The sequence below is a fragment of the Zeus faber genome, assembly GCF_960531495.2.
Source record: "Zeus faber genome assembly, chromosome: 12".
Lineage (NCBI taxonomy): Eukaryota > Metazoa > Chordata > Actinopteri > Zeiformes > Zeidae > Zeus > Zeus faber.
The window spans coordinates 18,702,639-18,713,018 of record NC_137196.1 but is presented as its reverse complement, the minus strand read 5'-3'; the positions used below and the strand labels follow the sequence as shown (position 1 = coordinate 18,713,018).

The 10,380-nt window shown below is 44.8% G+C and overlaps 1 protein-coding gene across 3 annotated transcripts in view; it reads left to right on the top strand.

Annotated features, from left to right (window-relative positions):
* The first annotated feature begins 1,229 nt into the window (after positions 1-1,229).
* Positions 1,230-10,380, top strand: part of yes1 (YES proto-oncogene 1, Src family tyrosine kinase) — a 30,796-nt gene continuing 21,645 nt past the window's right edge. For 2 of the 3 annotated variants that reach the window (XM_080011488.1, XM_080011486.1), the window contains exon 1: positions 1,773-1,948. The gene's annotated coding sequence lies outside the window, so the exon portion shown is untranslated. Of the gene's footprint in view, positions 1,328-1,772; positions 1,949-10,380 lie in introns of those variants that run through there. The other variant, XM_080011487.1, reaches the window with a different exon arrangement.

Sequence of the window (10,380 nt, the reverse complement as noted above, 5' to 3'; positions counted from 1 at the left end):
AGTGTGTGTGTGTGTGTGTGTGTGTGTGTCTGCGTGTGTGTGTGTGTGTGTGTGTCCCGATCAACTGCAATTCAAAATAGGAAAATCGAAAGGTTGAGAATGAATCCCTTCCTTTCTCTGTACTCAACCCGTTTGACTTGAATGCTCCTGACAGCTGAACGCACCGGCGCTAGACCCACACAGACACCAGCTCCAGCCCGCGTCGGTAGAAACAGGATTTGGACATTTGATTGCTGTCCACTGCTACGAGACAAATACCGAAACAGGGGCCGGGGCGGGAGGGAGGAGGAGGAAGGCGGAGGAGGAGGAAGGCCCACCCGGTGGCGTGGCCGCCCTTCCATCCGGCACATGCAGCAGCGGTGTCGGCAGGGGTCAGCAAACGCTTTCACAGCAGCAGCGCTTCCATTCACGCGTCCTCGTTACTCTCCGAGACCTTTGTCGCCGCCCTCCGCGTTCTATTTTTAAAACAAGATACAACCCCATTTTTTATTTTCGTTTCACTAAGTCATTCATTCACAAATGCCTGTACCTCATATTTAGAGTTCTCGAATGTATTTAAATGAATCAAGTTGATTTATTTCCCTTTTTCTCTATTTGCAAAGCAAGTCGAACGTTAGGTACTTATTATTTTAATAAATGTATTGTTATTATTGTTATAATTATTATTATAATTATTATTATAAGCACACGAATAATAATAATAATAATTTAAAAACTGTAAATCAAAGGCGTAAACAGTACTAACAGTTTAGATACTAGCATTGGCATTAGCTAATGGCTACTGTGCTAACTGCTAGCATTAGCTGGAGGACGCAGTGTCACCGTCCCACCACAAAGCGTCGGGGGGGCGCTGCTGCCCGCACAGTTTGGGATCTCCGGCGACGGCGGCGCGTCCCGCTCCACGGCCTGGTTGCCGCGTCGCGTCCGTCGCAAATGGTTTTATGTGAGTGGACGAGCGCGGGGCTGAGATTGAGCGCATCGCGGTTAACTCGGCGGCGCCCGCCATGTTGGGTGCGGGGGGGTGGCGTGGGGGTGGCGTGGGGGTGGCGGGGGGGGCTCCCTCCTCCTCCTCCTCCTCCTCCTCCTCCTCGCTGCGAGTGATGAAAGGTTCGACTCTTTTTTTTCAGATTCGGGTCCGAGGGAGTCACTCAACGAAAGAAGAGCCGTTCCATCCTCCCACTTTTTATTTTATTTTTTAAATTTATTTTACTTTAACATCGAGCCAGTCAAACGAAACGGAGAGGGGGGCTCCCGGTGAACTAGAAACGGGAGACAGAAGAGTCGGGAGCCGCGAATGGAGTTCTCACAGGAACCGTTGAAAAACCAGGTATTTACGCGGAAAAAAAAAAACCGCGGACTGTCAATGCGCGGTGGGGTCCCAGAAAAATGTTTAACTTTGAATGTATTCACATGTCAAATGCAGTTTGGTGGAATGGTCGCGTGTGCATCCATTACATTCGACATGAACAATTTCCAAGGCCTTAAACGTGGCCCTCGGTGATTATTTTCGGTTTGGGGGGCGACTCGCTCGCCCGCTGGGAAAAGGGTTCGTTCGCCGCGAACGAGTCGTTCTCGAGTCTCGCGTCGCCTACTCCTTTTGTTGCGCGCTCCTCAATGGAGGCTCCGCCGGCTCCCGCGACCGCTTCCCTCCGTCCCGGTCGACCGTGATCTCGGCGTTTCGACGACACCTATCCCTCCCTCCTCCTCCTCCTCCCCCCCCCGCCCCTTAACTCAGTTCGTCGTCGCGGAGCGATCTTTTCGTCGGCGGGAGTCTCGGGACGGGACGCCATGGGACGGAGCGGTCTCTGAGACTCCCGCGTCGGTCGAGCTCTGTGACGGGTGTTTCCGCTCGGATTGTACCGTGGAAGTGCGTGGGAGAAGCGGCCCGGGACGCATGTAGCCCGATCCAAACGCAGCGAAGGTCTCTCTTCCTCCTTGTTCTGTTAAGGTAAGGACTTGTTCAGTTTGTCGGGGCGCCCGTGGGCCCCGTTTCCAGCCCCGACTCAGTGAATCTGAGAAAGTTGGGACGACCCGGAGCGATGCGGCTCCAGTGTTAAAAAAAACAACAACAACAAAAAAAAAAACCCGAATCAAAAACAAACAAGTCCCGACATCGAATCGTGTTCATTTAGGCCACGGGTGCTCTGTTTTATTTTCATTTTGTTGTTAAACATACGTTCCAATTCGCCCTGGGCTTCCCCCTTCTTTCAAAAAAGTTGAAATGCATTTATCTCTGCTAGTGCAGGTAGAGGCCTGGGCTGTGATTGGCCAATATATTAAGATATTCAACTATTATTAAACATAGGAGGCCTATATATTAAGATATTAAACTCTTGTTAAACATAGGAGGTCTGTATATTAAGATATTCAACTATTATTAAACATAGGAGGTCTGTATATAGCGATATTCAACTATTATTAAACATAGGAGGCCTGTATATAAAGATATTCAACTATTATTAAACATAGGGAGCCTATATATTAAGATATTCAACTCTTGTTAAGCATAGGAGGCCTATATATTGAGATATTTACTATTATTAAACATAGGAAGCCTACATATTAAGATATTCAACTCTTCTTAAACATATGAGGCCTATATATTAAGACATTTAACTATTATTAAACATAGGAAGCCTACATATTAAGATATTCAACTATTATTAAACATAGGAGGCCCATATATTAAGATATTCAACTCTTCTTAAACATAGTAGTTCCAAACCTGGTCCAATCTCACTCCAGTTTACTTGATAGTTGGAAACGACTTGTGACTCTATATCTCATTTGATATTTGCATTGTCCTTTGGGCTTGATCCTAGTCTTAAAATCTCGGCAACTCATGGTCATGTTACAAATGTCGTACCTTAAAAACAATAATTTGATATCTTTCTTTTGGTCGAGTTAGTCAAGCTGTTCCGAGTCAACATTTCCAGTGTTATAAAACCCTATACCTAACCGCTGAACCTCATACTCGCCTGCTACAATTACCTCTAATACTATTGAATAGGTGAGGGGATTTGTCAAAAAAAAAATCAGTCTAAAGTGCTTGAAAAACTGTCGGTAAGGCAGATCTTAAAGTATTAAATTGAGCTCTACCTGCAGACGCCATGCACTTGCAAATGAAGCCTGTGTGTCGTTGGTAATTTATGTAGATTGCCCACAGTGATTTTCTCCCCTCTATGGTAATGCCTGAGTCGGGTCCGAGCCTGTTAGACATGGATCTTGTATGTTGTCTCCTTTTAAGAGCCACACACAGACAGCTGGAGTGGAGCAGCCTGTTGGCAAGAGTGGAGTGAGGAGCACCCACAGGCGGTGTTTCTTGGCTGTGAAAAGTGACTTATGCTCTGCACTAGAGGGAGGAACAATCCGTGCACACCCTGATCTGGCTCCACTTTGCAAAGTCATTTATCAGGACCTTTTTTTTTTTTTTGATCCCAACATCCAAGTGCTTTCTACTAGCGAAGGAAGTAAAACAGTATCCACGTTAGATTTGCCAGACATTAATTTTCCTATCACAGGCCTCCTATCCCATCCCGATAACTGTGTGTGTTATTATTACTCGAAACATTAACACTCTAATGTTTGCTGCACTCGGAGAACAAGGACAGCTCCTCTTCTTTTAGTCAAAGATGGCTCTTGCCGCTCTCCCAGCCTCACTCTGGCCTTTGACGGGCACAGCAGGTGTCCCGAATGTCATGAATGGATTCGGAAGGAAGTCCCCCACCCCCCTCTGCTCGGCATGATTGGCAGAGTTTGCAGGCTGTCCTGGCGATAAGCTCCGCAGTCTGTATATCGGGGCACTTACTGAGAGTTGTACTACTTAATACAGGAGCCATTAGTTCTGCCTCATCGCTTCCTGCTTGAAAAACACTGACTGGGCAAATGTCATCGTGTGTGTGTGTGTGTGTGTGTGTGTGTGTGTGTGTGTGTGTGTGTGTGTGTGTGTGTGTGTGTGTGTGTGTGTGTGTGTGTGTGTGTGTGTGTGTGTGTGTGTGTGTGTCCTTTGATTATCTGGACGACCCTTCCTCCGATCTACTTCACACTCGCCGGGTGTAGTGCTTGGGACCCAAGGACGTGCAGTGTCGAATTTAGCGCAATTTGGACACGTGACGTGTAATATTAATAAATAAAGTTTCAATAAACACTGGGGGCTTCCCGAGAGAAACAGCGTGCCGGCGGGGCTTCAGGGCTCTGACTGAGTCACAGTGTCTTTCCCCTGTGAATGACTTTAACTGGCATTTCCGTCTTCCGTTTTTTGACCACAAGACTGAATCATTGACTTTTGTTAAACGGTGCTATGAAAATGTCTTAAAGTCTGACCTTTTGAACAGGCACGCACTTGTTTGCTGTAATTGAAAATATAGTCGGAAGTGTTCATCTTTATCTTAACCGTTAACTGGGCTGCCAATAACGTCAACTTACCCCAATGTGTTACTGCGGCAGCTGTGTGGCGATGAAAGCGCACGTCTTGTAATTGAATGCTGACTACAGGTTGTGAAGGTGCACGGGGACAACCCGGCGTACTCGCGGCCTGGTGGCCACACCATAGAGTTCTTTGAGATGTGCGCGAATCTCATCAAGCTACTTGCGGAGCGCTTGCTTGCCTCCCCCCCCCCCCCCCCCCCCCCCCCCGCACCAAAGGTTTGTTCCAAGTGACTGGATACGTGTTGCATGACGTTGCAGCTGAAAGGTTTCAACACCCTTTCCAGAAAACTTCAAAGCTGCAACTTATCTGATCGGCTGTCGCAAGGAAGTGAGTTTTGTGTCACAGCATGCTGGTTCGGGGGCGTTTTTCAACGGTGTTCTGGCTTCTTGTGCCATGAACACACTACACGACTTTCAAAGTTGTCCGATCGCTGCACTGTTCACACGACACAACTTTCTGTCTTGTGATCGGGAATCTTGAAGTCGTAGTGGTTTCACACGACATGACTGATCTGAGACAGGAGGTCACACATTACAAGATCTTTCACCAGGAGGAATCCCAGACGAGTCTGTCGGGGTCTCCAAACTACGCTTTATCATGAAAACACAAGTGTGAAGTCAAATCGGAAATGACCCGATACCATGCGAGGGACAGGATTATTAATTTCTATTATTAGATTCTCGATCACTGTAAAAAATCAAATAAAAGCAGAATTTAAATAAGAAATATATTAAAACCCTAGCGAAGAAAAGTCAAACAGGTATGTTGTGTGTTTCCGGCTGCACTGCCGTCTCTCCTCCTCGACTCCTCCCATCACCCCGTATCTGCTCTCATTGGCTGCAGCTCTTCGTGTCACTCCCGACCTGATCCTGAAATGACCAGATATTAAACCTGATTGATATCTCACTGGCGTCTGCGAGCGTTCGGCGAGCAGTCGGATCACGTTGTGAGCAATTCATACCACAAGCTCGTGGCTCACGGGAGCACGCTACGAATTGCCTTCGATCTGGGGCTTTGCTCGGCAATCTCCAAAAACCTGTCAGCGAATGGGGAAAATCAGGCCAGAATCACGGACTGAACTCGGAATTACGCCGCATAAGCATCATTTTACGGATAATACTGACAGGTATGGTCTGGAGCAGCCAGTCAGCTCTTGCCAATATGCTGTTCTTGGGTGTCCCTAAGCTCAGTTCATCCAAGTAGAGTAGCTTAGTCGAGTAGTAGAGAGGTGGGTCTCTTTCCCAGCTATACCGCAGAAGCTTGATCCTCTCCAGCCCAGCATCATTGTGTCATGAGGCCCAGTGGGAAGCAGCAATCCATGTCTCCCTAATCGGACGCTGCACGGTGGCAGTCTGGCAGCCGGCCTCTCATGTCACATGTCCTGGGAAATGCTCGGGCTCCGTTTGTTTGAACACCACAGGCTTTGTGAGTGCCTCAGCACAGTGTGCCGCTGATAAAACTGTGGACAGATCTGTGTTATCTCGGTGAAATCTTTCAACACACATTGGCCATCTCAGTGTGACATATTTTACACTTTGGTCAAAAATGGCCAAAAATATGATCAGTGTTTCAGAACCTTAACAGCCTGATTTTTCTAAATGTGTCTAGTCTCTGAATCCTGTGGATGAATACACAAACTGGGTGGCATTACATTCCATGTGGTGTGTGTGGCAGCAAGCTTACAAACGCCAACGACTGCAGGACAGTCTCAAACTGCAAGTTGTTAGGGGAATTGAATGATGTTTTGGGGGGCGCGTCGGCCCATTTCTCTACTATCCGTAGCATTTTGTTCCCTTGGAATCACTAAAGGAATGGCACATTTTTTTCACTTATCACATTATCTATATAAAACAGCCTCATTAAGGAATCCGCTTGAGAGGGGCATCTATAATCATGTAAATCTATTTGGTGTGAAGTCAATTTGAGCCATCGTTAGTTCTGGTTGATTCGACACAGTAGATAAAACTCTGTTTTACTGTTGCGGATGTAATGCTAATTTCCGGGCGAATGGCATCTATATTCACAAGATTGTTGGATTTAATTTTCCTCATGGGCGTAGGGAATTTGGTGGAAAGATGGAGGGAGAGAAACTAAACGAGAGCGCTGAGGGTGTCATGACAAATCACATGCCTTTTCACGGAATTGGGTAGATAGAGCAGGGGTTCCCAGATCGCGGTCTGAGGATATCACCGGAGGTCCACAGCAAGACCTTTTTATATTTGTCCATTTTAAATTTTTCACTACATATCAGTACCTACCCATACCAATTAAATCTTAAATTTGTGAATATAAGATTAATTCATTCATAAGATGTTGGAAGATAATTTTGCACTCCACACACATGCTGCTAAGGAAGTGGGAGACTCTGATTCCCACAATTGTAAGTCTGTATGTTAAGTTGGCATTGTGTCTTTTTAAATGTTAAGGTACATGGTTCACAGATATTTCCCCCCCATGGTGTCCTGTGACTTTTGGCCATTTCAACCAGTCAGACAAAAGAACTGCACTAGGTGTGTTTTGAACCGGCAAATTGTTTCATTTCGCATTTAAGTGTTCTTCACTGGGTTTTTCCAGACCTTTTGTAAGGTGTGGAAGCCCATTCTGCTACTAGTGTCAGTTTGGCGGGTTCTTTACCCTCATTAGCAATTGTGCTGCTTAGGGTTAGCATGACTATGGGTCAAACTGGCCAGGGGAACTGTAAAGTGTACTATGATCCATGCGGGAGTCTTGCAAGGTCCTGTATTCAACCCTTTCCCTTTGTCTACAACAAAAGATGGCCAGACAAAAGACTTAATTCAGAAGCTTATTTCTGTGTTCCTGAATGGGAGCGGAATTAGCTCTCTGTCTTCTCCAGAAGAGGTGGCTTATTTTTATGGTCCCATATTATACCCCCTTTCAACAAGGTAATAAAAGGTAAAAGGAAAAACAGGAGGGTTGACAGGTATGCCTCAAAAACGGCACAAGAAACACACATCACAATTCATTTTTTAAATACTTACATTTCCCTAGTCTGCATTTTTTATCACGGACAGTTGGTAGGAATTCCCCTTTTAAAAGATTTGTGCTGGTTGGTGCAGGCAACAACAATGCAGTTCCCATGCCTAGCTCTTGGCTTTGACATTAAAAAAAAATAAAAATAAAAAAAAAACAGCGCACCTTCGCAAAGGTGGTTCTCAAGCCCTGGGTGGAGATACTCAGATGGGCGTCCTCATTCTAATGAGCCTCCACTCGACGTAGGTGGCAGAGACAAATCTGAATGCTGACCGCTCACAAAAATGGAGTTGTCTTATTTCACAGTTTGTGTTTAGCAGACCCATCGGAGACCCAGATGTATGTTCACAAGCATTGGAAATGACTTTTTCCATAATAGGTCCGCTTTAAGTGGTTTGCAAGCCAGGCAGCACAAATCATGGCCATTTTAAAAGCAGATAATTAGGAAAGATTTTAATAACGCTGCTGATTTTTAAAAATTAATATGTAGTGAAACTGTGGACATGTTTTAACATAATTGGAAAGAGCTAGATATCTGGATTTCAAGATATCTGCTAGGATGAGGGGTTCACTTTAAGAAGTCTTTCCCTTTCAATAATGTCACCCTTGTACATAAGTTGATTCTGCTAGATGCTGCCTCTTTCCCTCTGTGCTAAAGAGCGACTCACGCAGGTGAAATTTGTCAGCAATGAACCAATTTTACCCGGCAGGTCACTTGCCACCCCTCCGGGAACCCTCAGCTCAGGCTTGCGATCTATTTGTTGGCATTCCAAGCAGGACTCTTCTAGGAGCGTACCGGCATGTGCGGGAACGCTGTCATGCATTTAATAATTGGTGTTTGAACTCATTAGCTTGAACTGCAGGACTTCATTCTACCAAACAAGACGTATCAACAATAATGCCTCCTTTTAGGATTCCTGATTACAGTCGACAGTCTTCCCGACAGAAAACAGTAACTGTAAGTGAAACGGTTGTCTCACCTCATCCACACACGTCACGTGAGGCGAGGGAGAAATTGTCGAGGTTAGGGTCCCTGAGCAAACTTTCGAAAAAAAAAAAACACTAAAGTTTTGCAAGGTTTGTTGAAGGTTTTGACTTGACGATCCCCTTATTATATTTCAGTCATTGTTATGTGATACGAGGGGGGCAAAATTCCTTTCAGAACGGTCAACCTTCTGGTTACTGAAGTCATCTTGAAGTTACCCAAACACCTTGCTGGAAGTTTATTTTGATCCCGAAGGCATCCCTGGCAATCCGCCCACGTTTCCTCAGATCTAAATTCAAATGTTCATGTTGAGCCCGTCGGCTGCTAATATTGTCCTTACTGGGATCACTTGCCGACGGGCACAGAATCTGTCTACTTAACCCTCATCAACACCGTCAACAGTCAAGTTCCCTCAGGATTAGTCAGTCACCCAAGCCAGGATTATGAACAGGCCGATCATACAGCAAAGAGGTTTGCCTTGTTGTACCTCTTTACAGACACTGACACCAGCTCATTCTGCACTTCACCAAGCCATGCTTTTTTTTAGGAGCCGGGTTAGCCTTTGGACCCGTGGAGTTGTTGACACGCAGGTCAGGACAGGGTCAAAGGTGTCTCTCTGTTTTATGTTTACTTCTCTTCTGGTTTGGTTGCTGTTTACATGCCAGCTGCTCCTGTACAAGTGTCAAACTAACAGTTTTATTGCTGATAGCTGGAGTGTCTGTAGGGCTGATTGCAATGTGAAAGTATGTTCAAATGGAAGTACTCATCAGACAATTCAATCATTTCAAAAAATATTCTTTAGATTTTTCAAATGTTTTTTTTTTTTTTGAATACTATAGATTTGGTTCGTAAGTCAAAAGTTTGCATTGTAATTTTGCATTGGGCGCCTTTTTTGTCATCTTCCGCCTTTTATCATATCAAATGACATTGGGCAAATGGCGTTTGACCAATTCCAAAAAAGCACTTTAAAAAGAGAGCAGCCAAAATACAATTAAGCTCTCCTTCAGGAAAGCTCTATGTGTGTTGTAAATGTATGCGTTTGTATTCATTGACTGGTTAAAACAGACCTTGCTCATGCTGTTGCACATATGGGCACTCGGCCTATCACATCCATGACACCATTGTGAACTAATGTTTGACGGTCTTTGTGTAACACGAGAACAGGGAGGCTTTTGTCTGCCAACAAAGCACACATCTGCTAATGTCCACCACTTTGCATTTTGCCGCCCTGATTCAAACCTGACACTTTATCTCCCTCTGTTAAGTTTCCAATCTTGGATCATAAAGTGGAAATTAGTGCAACTATTTAAAAAATACAAATCCCATATTTCATACTTTTTTTTTTTTTTTGTACGTGGCAGTTCTGAAGAAACGGCCATCCAGTGTGTCTGTATTATGCATGTGCTCCGCTATGCTGTTTCTATTATTAGTGGCGGGGTCCGCCTATGTGGTTTTGAATGGAAATCTGGTACCCAATACAGAGGATCTTATGGACGGCGCTCAGTTTGTTGCAATACTTTTTAACACAAGGTTCTCAGTCACTGCATGGCACTTGTTTATACATATGTTAGCCTGTGTACCCTTCCTGTTACTGTGTCTGCTTCCAGTCACTCATCAGTATTGGATTTCCCAAAAGATCAAAATCGTAAGATACATTTTTTATTTTATTTTTTTCCCAGTTTCTTCAAATCACTGGTTTTGAACCATATGTGTTTTGGATTTTTTCTCCATGTGCTCTCTTCTTTGTCCTTTCTTTCATTTTATATTCCCGCGGCCCTCATTTATCCGTCACTCTATTAGTCCTTCTCTCTCATTGTCCAGTTCCTCATCCATCTTCCACATTCATCTCTCGCTTATCTGCTGGCCCACAATTTTTTATAATTGATTTTATTTTTTTAAATCAATATCGTTTGGACGGGGCGGTGTCAATAAGTCATCCATTTGAAACATGGAGATCCATAAATCGATTTGAGGC